The 14,674-nt window shown below is 32.8% G+C and overlaps 1 protein-coding gene and 2 long non-coding RNA genes across 3 annotated transcripts in view; 1 reads left to right on the top strand and 2 right to left on the bottom strand.

Moving 5' to 3' along the window:
- The window catches only part of LOC106661563 (laccase-5), an 84,984-nt gene that overhangs the window by 18,294 nt on the left and 52,016 nt on the right, over positions 1-14,674 (top strand). The window lies entirely within an intron of this gene.
- LOC106661336 lies at positions 2,348-3,027 on the bottom strand. Its single transcript, XR_001339692.2, has 2 exons — positions 2,886-3,027; positions 2,348-2,671 (listed from the first exon to the last, which is right to left on the bottom strand). It is a non-coding gene; the product is annotated as an uncharacterized LOC106661336 (long non-coding RNA).
- On the bottom strand, positions 5,424-6,952 carry LOC112127562. Its single transcript, XR_002910626.1, has 2 exons — positions 6,913-6,952; positions 5,424-5,941 (listed from the first exon to the last, which is right to left on the bottom strand). It is a non-coding gene; the product is annotated as an uncharacterized LOC112127562 (long non-coding RNA).

Genomic DNA, 14,674 nt, shown 5'->3' with positions numbered 1-14,674 from the left:
TTTTTTACGTACTTTTTTCTCATCACATTCAACATTCTTGAAACGGGCAGCACAGAAGTTCGGGTAAACATAACAACTTGTTAAACCATAAATTACATAACAGATCTGATGAATAACAAAAATACAAAACCAACAACTAATTTTTAGCACGTTATTATAAAAGCTGTTAAATTTTCCTAAATGTCAAAGGCTACACGATCATTTAAAAAAAATTATTTTTCATTACTAACATGCATTCTGTCAGCAGAGGTTGGATAAAAAAACGGAATAGCAGTACAAAAAATGAACACGCAATAAACCTAAACCGTCGGCTCATTTTACATCAAATATGATGAATCACCCCCATTTTAAGAATATTTCACTAATAACTATTGAATTTTCATAAATACAAAAAGTTATGATAATTTTCTAAAAATTTTATTCTAAAAAAAATCACTATTTTCGTGATCCGCTTGACCAATTAATATCTTTCAATTAATTAAGGTTTTTAGTTGAGATAAAAAAGTCAGTGTCACGAGCGGGATTCGAACCTACGTCCTTCGGCTAAATACACCGCCGCTCTACCACTTGAGCTATCGTGACTTCGATCCACTCAGACACTAACTTCCCCGCTCGTGACACTGACTTTTTTACCTCAACTAAAAACCTTAATTAATCAAAAAATATTATATGCAGGGTTTAGATTGCCCGGCAGAATTTCTCTTGAAACCTTTCTTTTTTAAATTGGTCAAAAAGTGACAAAGTTATGGCACAAAGTTTAAAAAAACAGTCATTTGGTTCCCGAAGACCCTGGACAAGATGTGAGCGATACGGCTTAAAATTGTAAGTCCAGAGAACATCTCTAATTTTATTTCTTGAAAATCCTAAAACCCTTCCAACATTTCGAAGAGAGGAATTCTAATTTTCGCGAATATACAATAAAATATTCAGCTCCTCGTCGAAGTTGCGCTGTCGGTTTCTTTTTACAATAATTTTATCATTTTTAAGCAATTTAAAATCCGATTAAACCATGGTTTTCAGCGTAGAAAATCCTAGGATGTGCTGGATGTATATTATTTGAAATTCTGAAGTTGAACTGGGCCTGTGGTATCCTGTATAATTTTACTCGAAAAAAGTTGAAAATTTGAAACTAGGCTAAAAAGTATTAAACGCGTAAGTTATCTTGACTATTTCCTGAGATGCGTTTTTGTGATGTTAGTCTAAAATCTGATTTTTTAAAGATAAAATCGTAATTTCTCAACTTTACGATCTTACGTCATTAAAATACAAATCCTACCTTTATTTTACAAACTGCATTAAATTTCCCATAACATAAAAACATTTTCGTATAATTCTAATAACAAATGGCAAAACGAGTGGGTTTTTTTAGATATTCTATTGTGGCTGGTGCAATGACTTTTCAAAATAGAAATATTCTTGGATTTCATCAAAGTTGCTTTATTTGATGAGCATTCCAACGACATACTCACTTTTACATTTTTTTATAGAATTTTTGTTATTGCAATCACCTTTGCAAGCTTAAAAAAGGTTATATCTAACCCAAGGAATGCAGCAATAGAAGAACATCGTACATGTTTTAATAAAAACTTTTATTAGTTGATAACAAACATTATATATATATATATATANTATATATATATTTTCTTTTCACAAAATGTACATCATTAAAGAACTAATTCCATGTAAATGAAACAACATTAAATTATTCGTATTTGAAAACTAACTAATGTGTTTTAGTAAAAGAGTAGTATCTGAGGTGGAGAATTTAATATAGTTTGTGAAATAAAGTTCAAAATAGTATCTCAATGACGCTAAAGTTCCGAAATAACGATTTTGTGTACAAAAATGTCTAAAATCACAAAAATGTTAATATCACAGGAAAGAGGGGGCGTCGGTGGCTGCAACGGTTTAGGCATTGGCGCTCATCATTGTAAGGTGAAGGTCCCGAGTTCGAATCCAGCGGCCCTGCATTCGAACCCGACATACTTACAAACGGGCTTTTTTTTTAAAAACACCGGCACCCCAAGGGTTGATATAACCTCTGCTGTTACAGATAGAAACCTCGTTCTAGTGACACTGAACTACGTTCTCTTTAGTGAATCCCCACCAGTTTTGACATATAACTCTGTTACACTCTATATATAGAAATCGATGTGTAATAAATAAAACTGATTCATATTGTTTACTGTCTAAATATAAATCCGCATACTCTCTATAAATTCAAATAGATAAGATAAACGCAAAAACGCAACTTCCAAAGGAAAGTTATCTCTGCTGATACTTCCTTTCGGAGATAGCATATCTCCGATCTACATTTACATAATTAAAATGACAGTAATAAAACAAATTAAGATTTACATTTGGTTTATTCCAATTAATATTTACAGGTGTATTAAATTTACATTTTATTTTAACGTCCCATCATATTTGTTGAAAAGCGGCAAACATCAAAAAAGGTATGACAAATCCAACCAATGTGACGACAACGATTGCTCCGGAGAGCTTGATCAACTGCCAGGCACAGCTGGCCCAGCAGTTTTCTTCATCTACAGCCTCCAGTCGTCGAGAAATCTGAAAAATACCTTCTTCGGCATTTACTTCACTTGGCTTACTCGTTAAGTTACTTAAGATCTTCATTTTTCTTTGTTATCTTTATAAAAAATGACAAACTCTGAAACACAGAATTAAAACTGGATTAAAAGCAATTTTGGGCTGTCAAGGGTGAAAATACACTTTCATAACGTACACAGAACTATGCAAGTAAGGGTCCAGGACTCACCGAATGGTAAATCTTTCGTAAGTGATGTCATCAGCAAACGGTATTGCTTTCTCTATATATTTTGGCCAAGAGGGAAAGTGAAAGCTTTTATTATTTAAAATCTTACCTGGTTCAGATCGTGAGAAGATTAGAGGACACAACGGTGTCTCGGTGTCATATACAAACCCCTGTGCTCTGGTTTTGAGCGAATCGGCAGATAAATGACGTCTGTTCTCGTAGGCAGTCTAATGCAAACTGAGTGAGCATTTAAAAAAGATAGCTAATCTGAGTTGCTTAATCGTTCTGAACCATACCGATAAGAGTTTCCTGTGTTTATTAAATTTTAATTTACTATGCAATTAATTACTTAGTATATTCTTTTTGAAGGTTATTTTATTTTTAAATTTTGATTAACTCTATATCGAGTTTGCATATTAAAAGTCGAGGAATGAGGTCAATAGCCAATTGGCCTCATCTCTGGTAGTCTTTTAATTTAAAATTATAGCGCTGAAGGCAAATCACTAGCTATATAACAGGGCATGTTATGTTTTGCCGCATTGATCATAATTTTGGTAAAATTCAAATATTTCTTATTCGTTTAAGTTATAACAAATGAGCAACGTTTTGTTGATACTCATAAACTAAGAAGACAATTTTTTTAAAGTATATATAATGAACATGAAGATATAATTTATTAACTTTATACAATAATAAAGTGACACAAAAATTCTACAGTAATAAATATGAGTAAAAGTAAAATAATTAAAGTAAATCCAGTCACATAGGAGGGCTTAACGTCCGGCTTTACAGTTGTTGTTTTTCTTTTTTTCAAAATTAAACTAAAATAAATTTAAATATTCGAACCCAGATTTTCTAGCTTCGCAAATATGATCACTGGGCTACCAGTCTCCGTAATTAATATGAGTATGTATTACAAAAAAATTGAATGCATTATTTTCATGTTTGTATTGCAGTAAGATCTATAAAAATTCTGTAAAAAATTACTTCAGATTTCTATGCTTCGTAATCAGAAAGTACTCTCTATCTATCTATTACTCTCTCTCTCACTCTCTCTCTCTCCCTCACCCTCTCTCACTCTCTCTCACCCCCTCTCTCTCACCCTCTCTCACTCTCACTCTCCCTCACTCTCTCTCTCTCTCCCACTCCCTCTCTCACTCTCCCTCTCCCTCTCTCTCACTCTCTCTCTTTCTTTCATTCTTTCTTTCTCGCTCTCTCTTTGGATATATCTATCTATACATCAATCTATCTTATGCACTCTATCTATTTATTTATCTCCTTTCTCATATTTCCTGAATGTAATGCTATTTCTTTTTTAACTATTTTTAAAAATCTTTTTTGATAGTTCTTCGCTGTTATTCACTCCTTTCTCTCTCTCTGTCTTTATCTCTCTATCTCTCTCTCTCTGTTTCTCACTCTCACTCTCTCTCTCACGCTTTCTCTGTCTCGCTCTCTTCCTCTCACCTTCTCTCTGTCTGTCTATCTGTCATTCTGCTTGTCTGTCTGTCTGTCTCTCTCTCTCTGTCTATCTCTCTCCCTCTCTCTCTCTCTCTCTCTCTCCTTCTCTCTCAGCATTCATGATGAATGAACATCTTGGCAGTTAAAATATTATATCAATCCCTCGTTCGTAGCCATCTGGAATATGCAAGTGTCGTGTGATCCCCTTACTACGCTGGTGAGATTAGCGACTTGGAAAAAGTACAAAAGAAAGCAACCAGAATAATGGCCTTCAGATTTGGTCTTGCACACCTGAATTACTTGGAAAGACTGAACTCGCTTGGTCTTGAGTTGCTTAGCTCCCGCCCTATTTTTGCCGATCACATTTGGGGTTGGAAATTGTAGAATGGGGCCATTGATATCCTGAACTTACATTTATCGCTGTGTGTGCCTCAGCGACCACTTAATTTGTTCTTTGTTCCACACTACAAAACAGAATATGGACTAAATTCATCCCTACCGAGGATAATGAGATTGCTGAATTATTATTCTGATGAAATAATGTATTTCGCGTTTCCTTGAATTCAGTTAAAGTTAAATTAAAATGTTTACTTGCCTTGAATCATTAAGCCTTGTGTTTTTGTTATTATTGCTTAATTGTTCATTTGTTCTTTTTGTTATTATGTGCCTTTTTTTTACTACTCCTCTTGTAGATTCTTTCTGTTGGAGTTATAATAAATAAATAAATATACTAATACCAACTGACCAACAGAAACCCATTTAATAATAATAAATATTATTAATTATTCAGAAATCGTGAGATGCGGTCTGGTATTAATAATAATAATTTTAATAAACTTTATTATCAATGAGATTTAATCGTCTTAAATTTGATAATATATTTTGGGGAAAATATGAAAAAAATATATCCATAGTATACTGAAAAACAGAGTTTACATTGTTTGGTAAATCCTCTTTTAGGCGCACAACCTCAGACATGATTTTGCCAAAAATGATATCATCTTGTACACGCGATATCATAGTGATATTTTCTTTCTTTTAAATAATATCCAATTTTTTTAATAACTTACCAGACATGTGACGTCGAACATGTTATCTGTTTTAGTATAATGTGGTTAAGTTATTAAGAAACATGAAGTTTACGCATGGATGGAATCATTAGATTAGGCAAGAAATCAAAGCTAACATGTTGATATCAACCAATGTTAATTGTTAAAAGCCACAAGAAAGAGACATTGTCTTTTGACCATATTTTATAAATTTGGAGGAAGAAACATTTTCGCAATCTTAAATCTGCCAATCTAAAAGGGCAAGGGTTAGTATTAATTAAGATGATTCTTCAAATTTGGCTGTCTTTCGAAAACACGCGACCGTCCTTTCCGTCCATTTCTGTTTCGCTTTTTGAAATTGCTTCGAAACACCACTGGAGCAAGGTCTGGTCTCGTCACGACAAATAATTTAAAAAAACCGATCATTTTCGCGTGATATGCTTTTCTATATTGTGGAATTGTTTCTTTTCGAATTAGTGGCCTCGGCGTTTCGCAGTTATTAAAGTTTGAGAAATCAATTTTTTGAACGTGCACCGTCCAGCCTTGCACCCTTTCTGTGTAGCAGGTTTCGTTCCTCGACCTTCATCCGCCACGCCCGAGACCTTGCACCTCTCACTTTCATCTTCCTTTTGTCTATGTGCAGGCCGACCCTTTGATACTGAAATGACATCATCATGCATTAAAAAACTAAAAATGAATATCAGGTGAAAAAGTACGAGGATGGACAATATCATTCAGAAAAAAACATCTTTAGTGTACAACATCGTGTTCACTCGTAACACAACACACAACCGTGACACATCTACACAAAAAACACATTTTGAACCCTGAAGATGATCTAAATGAAGATAGAAACGTTGGCACAATAACGAAAATGTTTTATAAACCTAAATCACACAAGAACGACTCTCACGATCACTACAATCATTAAGAATGATATTAAATTAAAAAGAAATGAACCTAAAATAATTCACGATCACTCTGGATCAAGGTATTGTTTTGAAGAAAAAAGCAAAATCAGTTCTTATTGCCAAGCTTTCGACCTATTTTAAGGTCATCATCAGGGCCTGTATTAATTTCATATTCACAAAAAATATATTTGTACAATTGATTTGACAATTGTTTTTCATAATGTGCAATTAATATAGGCTCTGAATCTGACTGTAAAATAGGTCGAAAACGTGGCAGTTACAAATGAATTTGCTTTTTCGTGCAAGACCGTACTTTCATCCAGAGTGTTCGTGAGAGAAATAGTATCCCATACTTGTAACATTGAAACTAAAATAATTCGAAAATTAGTACTACTTTGCTCTTACAATGAAGAGAAAAACGCAGCATAAGAATTTGGAATGATGTTAGATTCCATTATGTGCAGGCAATCTCCTTTTTTGCATAAAATATAATTTTTATTTATTTAGAAATCGTGAGATGCTGTCTGGTGTGATGTAGGTTTCAGAAAAACATTTTCTTTATCGTGCCAACGTTTCGATCTTTATTGAGATCATCTTCAGGGCCTGGGATTTACAAACATTGTTTACATATAACAATTACATTTTGGATGTGGAAAAGTGAATTTATACAATGCAAAATATATTTTTTTATATATTCAATCAAAGTATTTCTACTCACTCAAAGTGTTTGTCTTCTGTGTAATTGTGCCATTCTTGCGTGTCCCGTCGAGAGTGCCAATGAGAGTTTGCTATTTTGTGTTTATATACGTTGGATTTTGAAGGGGTGGGGAAGGAAGTCGGTATAGAAAAGACATTTTTCTATAAGGCGTCGGCTTCTTTGAGGTGAAAAGAGCCGACGAAGGGAAAAAATGTGTTGGTAATGGTTCGGCCAGATTATCCTTTCAGGATTATATAGAAAGGGATAAATAGTAAAAGGACCGCATCTCACGATTTCTAAATAAATATCGATTAACGGTCACTAATCACCACACATAAAATATAATTGTGGTAATCCAATATTTACAATGTGGGGTTGAGATGGGAAGTTAGTGCCCGAGTGGATGGAAGTCATGATAGCTCAAGTGGTAGAGCAGCGGCGTATCTAGCCGAAGGTTCGAATCCCGCTCGTGACACTGTCTTTTTTATCTCAACTAAAAACCTTAATTGAATGATATTAATTGGTCAAGCGGACCGCGAAAAACAGGGAATATTTACAATATTTTCATTTTCTGTGACATTTTTGAGCCGTCATGCTTCCCAGATTTGTTAGTGAAATCTGAAGAGCCAAAACTATCAACATAATAGGTCAAACATTTATTCTCATTATCTGTTATCAAGGTGCAACGAGAAGGTCCAATATTCATAACATTTTGGCCTTAAGTAGTTGCCAAAGAGGTGGAATTTAAAAACTGACATACTTCATTATCATTATTGTTGGCAGTCGGTACATATGTTATATATAATATGCAAATAACCTTTAAATCATGAATGAAACCATGCTCCTAGTTGTGATTTTTGATCCTTTGTCACGCAAGAATAGTTTATTAAAACAATTGGTCCATTAAAATAATCCAGTTTTCAAAATTTTTGTCTTGTCACTTTTCTTGTAGGTGTACGATATAATAAATTCCCTGCTTATAACTATTACTAGAATAGATTTTATTTACTATAATTTTTCTCACAATGTGATAATTTACACGAGAGGTTTGGTTAGACCTATATGACCTTTCAATAAGCATTTTACACAAATGAAATAGAATCAAAATAAACAACCAAACTTTCATGTTATATAGAAAAGATTGACATATTGATTATGTTATTGGATTATCTTATGGAAGCATATATAAGTATATGAATTAGAAATAAACCAATCTTTGGATATGATTGACACCTCGACTAAATAATCAAGTAAATAAATAAATGCAGTGACTACTGTTTAAAAACACTTCAGATTCATTCTATACAAAATGAAACTAAAATCAAACATGTTTTTCTTAATTACTGAATATATGCGTTATTCAAGGGCCAATAAAATAGTTAATAATGACATAAAAAGTAGTATCTATATAAAGGTTTTACAATTATTTGGATTTGCTTATTGATGATGTAGGACCATAATTTCAGCGCTTCTCTGAAAAAATTACACTCTTTACTAATTGGATTTTTCCTTCAGACTTTCTGCATGAATTTTTTTTCTTCAAAAGTTAGTGCACTGAAAAATGATCACTAACTGACCATGTTTCTACAAAACAAAATATTTGGCTTTTTGAAAAAAGGTTTAAACACTTGGTCTAAATCTGCAGCTAAAAGGCTTGAATAACTTGATAAGTTCAAAATACCACTCTTAAATATTTTTCCTTTAGCTGTGGTTTTGAAGACATTTCGAGAGTATTTTGCACTGTTCGAATTTTTAGTATAAAGTTTTATATTGTAATTTTTATTTTTCTTTTACATTGCCTGTTAGTAAAATTACAACTTTACCAACCATGTCAACCTTTTATATAAATAAATAATGTTGTAATGTTTTTCTAAAATTTTCTATAATTCTTGAAATAGTAACTGATTACTGTGGTTATTTCATCATATTTTTTTCTATCTATTTTGCTGTTTCAACTGTTGCATCAAGCCTGTTTCCTCATAAATATAAGCACGATTTAAAAAATGGTTTTGTTGTTGTTGTTTTTTTCCAAAAGAGATCGATGTTATTATGTATATTGCTTTGTTGTTGTTGTCATAGGATTGTGTTCGTTCTATCACACTGATAACTTTCAAAAAATAAACAGAGTCAAGATTGTACATCATCTTAATATTTTGCTTAATTACACATTAAATCTTTTATAAATATTTAATCATTTAAGATTATCTTGTACGTAGTATCGGTTTTGTGTTTTCTTTCGAGAAAAAAATTTCTTCAGACATGTAATTATAATTAGTAACAATATATAAATTATTATAGTTGATTACAATTTCTCTTTTATTATTTTAAACATAACGTTCATATTTAAAAAATAAAAATTTGCGACGTCAAATAAATAAATGTTTTTCAAAGCAGGAAACGTCTAAAAGCCTTGTTAAAATGTTTTTCTTCCTATTTTTTCTAATGAATTAAAATGTTTACATAATTTACTGACTATTAGCATCGATATGCGGTTATAATTATCCCATAACATTAACTTATTGAATATGATAAACGGTGGTTAGTAATTTGCTCAAGGCATGAGCTTTCTTGACCCACAATTAAGGTGAAATGCCTCGAGCAGCTCGACCTTTGCCCTGAAAGATATCCCGTTTACCTGTAATTTCGTTATTTATCATATTCATATTAAAATATTAGTGATTGTTTGTACTTTAGAAGCTACTTAATGGCATAATGTAACACTGAAACACTTGTTAGGGTGTTGTTAAAGTTATTTATTTATGTTGAAGGCTGTTAAATGATCTACTGTGAATGTTAAAATAGCGAAAACGCCGCGATAGAAATTATCTTGATGTGATTGATATCAGCATTAATATGATAATTATATATAAGAAAATAAGGGATAACGCGGATTTGAAAGAACGAAACACTCAGTTCTGTCGTCAATTTTTCGAGGAGACCCTTCATCTAATGTATATAAAGAATAGGTTTATGTATCGGTTATTTCCAATGTAGAAAGCCATGTTTTTTGCCCAAAAATCAATGAATAACATGAAAACGGTTGAGAAATCGGGCGATGTTGAAGGTGACCAATTGAAAGGTTATTAAAATTTCCTATCGATTGCTATAGGGCGCCACTCCAGAACGTTTTCCTGGTCCCACGGCTCAATTTGAAGTTTTCGTAAAAAGTGCAAAAAATAACGTTCCCGAATTTTTGAATTTACTGATAAATGACGGAATCGAGAAAAACATTTTAATAAAGCCGTTTTGTTTTGCGTAAAATTTTCTAAAAAATGAGACCTAGCGCAGGACGGTGACTAAAAAGGCTGAGAAAATATCCATTTCCCCAATTTGCCATTATTTTGTGCAAATAGTCTTTTTTTATGGGAAGTGTAGTTGAAAACGATTCTTTTCATAAACCTCTTTTAAATTCAGTTCAAACCATTTCATTGGGGGGGCGTCGGTGGCCGCAATGGCTTAAGTCAGGAACACACTTACCCAATGCTACGCCATGCGACGCTACCCGATGCTACCCGACGCCTTGCCACGTTTTGGTGGGATGTGCACATCTATCCGACGCAAGTACACGTCGCGTACAGTCCACAGCGTTTATCACAATAATCACTATCACAATCGCAATGCATCTTTTGTTCTTAATGCACTATTTTGAGCAAAACCTTGTAATAAATTGTTAGTTAAATTTTATGAGCACAACCATCTAATAAATTGTTTGTTAAACTTAATTCTTTTAAATAAAGTTACTCCTAACCATCTAATTAAACAATGTTTATAAATGAGCTCGTTTAATTTGGTTTACATTAAAATAACATGTTGTATTTAATATAACGACAAAATTATATGTACTTAGTTTGAAATAAACTACAAAAAATATGAGTGTCCTGTTCTGATGCTACCCGACATTACAAAATGGTGTAATTTTACGAGCAAAACTATGACATAAATTGTTAATTAAATTTTATGAGCAAAACCGTGTAATAAATTGTTCCAATTGTAGTATATGTACCGCCGAAGCGAGTACAATGAATTGTTAATTAAATTCATTATATCAAAAAATCGTATTCCGGTGTTTTGATTGATTTTCTACCAAACCATTAATTAATTAAACTAATTAATTTTTAATCACAGTTAATTTGATTTCTATTAAAATAAGTATGTTGCAATTAATATAACGACAATAATATGAGTGTCCGGTTCTTTTGTCTTCGACTGTACTCAATGCGACCCGACGAAAATCTGGACAGTGGGGGTCGCCCAGCGTCGGTTAGGTTAGCGTGGCATAGCATCGGGTAGCGTCGCATGGCGTAGCATCGGTTAAGTGTGTTTCTGGCTTTAGGCGTTGACACGGCGCTCATCACTGTAAGGTAAAGGTCCGGGGTTCGAATCCTGCGGTCCCACATTTGAACCGGACATACTTACAAATGGGCTTTTTGTCATAAACACCTGAGGGTTTATGTGACCTCTGTAAAAAAAAAACCATTTCATGAGTCAATTGTTAACTTGTACGTAATTATTAATTACTAATAATAATTATTGAAAATCGGATTTTTATGTGATATACATTCGATATGTTGGATTTTTTAACGCATGTTCATTAACTATATTTGATTACTTACACAGTTAACAAAAAATCTACCTATAATTTTAAAAATTATGAATTTTCAACCATAAGAAATTTATGATTCTTAGTAGAATGGACGAGATCTACCATCAGTCTACTCTGGATTACAATTGTAACCTCCATTCCACTAAGTTAAACTCGAAAATTCGTTTATTTTCAATGTTTTGCAGTGTAAGCAAGCATAAAAAGTCGGGTCTTTGCAAAGAAAATATTAAGTGTTACAATTTAATAATGTTATAATGTTATTCATGACTTACAAATTTAAGACAAATGTCTCAATTCTAATTCTGGCGCTGGCGTCTAACACGTGTGAGATAATGCTTGACACAAGTAGGTAAATATCATAAAATTTGTATCAATACTGATCAGAATTATGGTCGTTAATGAAGTGATGTATACTATATAGTATCTCTAATACTATATACGTAGTGTACATTTTAGCCCAGAATATTACAGGGCATAGCAGTCTACTTGCTAGGCAGAACTAGAGATAAAAACGATTTAATTATTTCTCATCGTGTGCAGAACACTAAATCACAAAATACTAAATACCTTCTGTATTTATTTATTGTTGATCTACATGGTTTTGCTTATTTTACTACAATTTAAAAAAAAGGCCAAAAAAGTTTAATTGTTGGTTTTTTTAATGATCAGACACTGAAATATTGTAGTTGACCTCCCTCGGCCCTAATGTCAAGAGCGAATTGTAAATGCAATGTCATAAATTGATAAAGTGACCTTCTAGTACAAACACACGGGACAATTCATATTCGTTAATTATCCCAAGAAACCACCATGTAGGTGTTTTGCAGCCGACCAATTGTTTTCTACTGGTCATAAAGGTTTCTACGACTATCATTATTTATTCAGCAGAAAAAAATATATATTCCAGTTGGTTTTGAAAAATAATAAAGCATGGATAAATAATTAAAGTTACTTTTCAGAACAGTTTATACATCGTCTGGTGAATTTTTACATCTTAATTTAGACATCGGGGGCAAATGTTTAGATTCATTCAATTTAAAAATATGTATTTTTTTAATAAATAGTTAATGGGGACATTGATCTAATTTAGGAAATTGTTTCAATTAATTAAGGTTTTTAGTTGAGATAAAAAAGACAGTGTCACGAGGGGATTCGAACCCACGACCTTCGGCTTGATACGCCGCTGCTCTTCCACTTGAGCTATCGTGACCTAGATCCACTCGGACACCAACTTCCCATCTCAACCCCACCTTTTTAATTGTCCCTCTTTTTTTGCCATTTTTCAAATGTCGTGTAATCTGTTTGATTCTCGGCGACAAATGATGGGAAAAGTCTGACTTTTTTTATCTCAACTAAAACTCTTAATTAATTGAAATATATTAATTCGTCAAGCGGACCACGAAAACTAGTGAATTAAATTAGGAAATTATTTTTTTAAATTTTTTTTTCTGGAAGGAGTTTTGAGTCAAGAGACAAAATCCTGCCGATATCCCGATCATAAAAATCGTTGATCTAAAATTTTCTGTTCCTTGCGTTTGAAAAAATCGATTACATACTTAGGTAAATATTAAAAGAAAAATATTAATAGACAAGACTAGAAACACATGGCAGGCAAATTTGTTACAATTCTTTGTGGTGAAAAAAAAATCACTGAAGAAAGTTTTGTTAATTTAGCATGAAGTTTCATTCTTGTGTATTTTATTGTTTTCATTGCATACCTTTGTTGTCAGCATGTTTTGTCAATTGATGATGGAGAGAGCCCAGGGTGGCAGGGTATCGGCAGGATTTTGTCTCATGACTAAAAACGTCCTTCGATAAAAAATAATAAAAAAAAAATAAAAACGCCTTCTCGTTAAGGCTTTACAACTTGACGGACACACTTTCTCCCTGAGATGTCCAGAATGTATCTGAAGTCTATTTAAAAAAAAAATCAATTACCTTTTTTATTGGAATTTTCAATAAAGCGGAAAGAGGGTGTTTTTGGCTAGTTTTCCCAGATTGTTAAGGGGTATAAAAAAAATGATAAACTGGCCGGCCGCTTTGTAAAAATTTCTTTCTCCGCCCAATGATTTATCGCGGCCCGATGCTAATAGTTCCAAGCCCCCGGGGTACGTAAGCGTGTTGGAACCGTCTTAGCTCATTTAAGTAAAGCCTCTTAATTACTGAGTCGATAGTTTTAAAAGGTGAGCGAATGATAAATTAAACATCAGAAATGAGATCGTTTCAGCAGAGAGTCTGGGAGAAAATTTAACTGCCATATAATTAAAAGACCAACTACCAGATAAACTGTCCGATTCTATTTGAATAGTGTCCGGAACAGTTATCATAATTATACGAAAAAACGGTATTAAACGTTTTTCATTAATTCTTCCTGAATAATTATTACGACTTTCACCGGACAATCTACTTCGAAAAAGGGAATTTGTGGGTGAAAGTTTTTAGAGGGCCTAAAAACAAATTAAACAGAATCTTGAGATCTAAAAAGAGTAATTTGAATGTGGTATTTTAAAGTACTGTGAATACAGGGTTATTTGAATACTTGAATATTCTACGAAAGAAACATTCTATTCTTCATCTGCCTATATAAGTTTTCCATTTTACCTACATTCTCCGAAGGGAAGTTTCAAAATGTAAAACAAAACAACCTAATTGAACAATCTAGGTCTATCCATTCCGGAAAAATCTGGAAATAAATTTCTCTCTTAGGATTTAAAAAATGCTATTTTTTTACTATATGTGATCTTTATTATTTATTTATTTTTTTGTTCCTTAAGCCTTATTTCAGAAATTAATTAAGGTTTTTAGTTGAGATAAAAAAGTCAGTGTCACGAGCGGGATTCGAACCCACGACCTTCCGCTAGATACGACGCTGCTTTACCACTTGATCTATCGTGACCTCGATCCACTCGGGTAATAACTTCCCATCTCAACCCCTCCTTTTGAATTTTCCCTCCTGTTTGCCATTTATCTCAACTAAATACCTTAATTAATTGAAAGATATTAATTGGTCAAGTTGACAACGATAACTAGTGAACTTATTTGAGAAGTTGTAGGCTTTCGTTACTTTTAGCGAACTTTCGGCATATTTTGTGTTATAGTCATTAAATTTCTAAAAATTCTAATTTTATGGCGTACGTTGGCGTTACATACGGACAAAAGAAGTTAATATTTTCAGTATTA

This window comes from Cimex lectularius, unplaced genomic scaffold (genome assembly GCF_000648675.2).
Source record: "Cimex lectularius strain Harlan isolate CLEC.00 unplaced genomic scaffold, Clec_2.1 scaffold255, whole genome shotgun sequence".
NCBI classification, from domain to species: Eukaryota; Metazoa; Arthropoda; class Insecta; order Hemiptera; family Cimicidae; genus Cimex; species Cimex lectularius.
The sequence above is the reverse complement of the archived record's forward strand: the minus strand, read 5'-3'. Positions and strand labels throughout refer to the sequence as shown.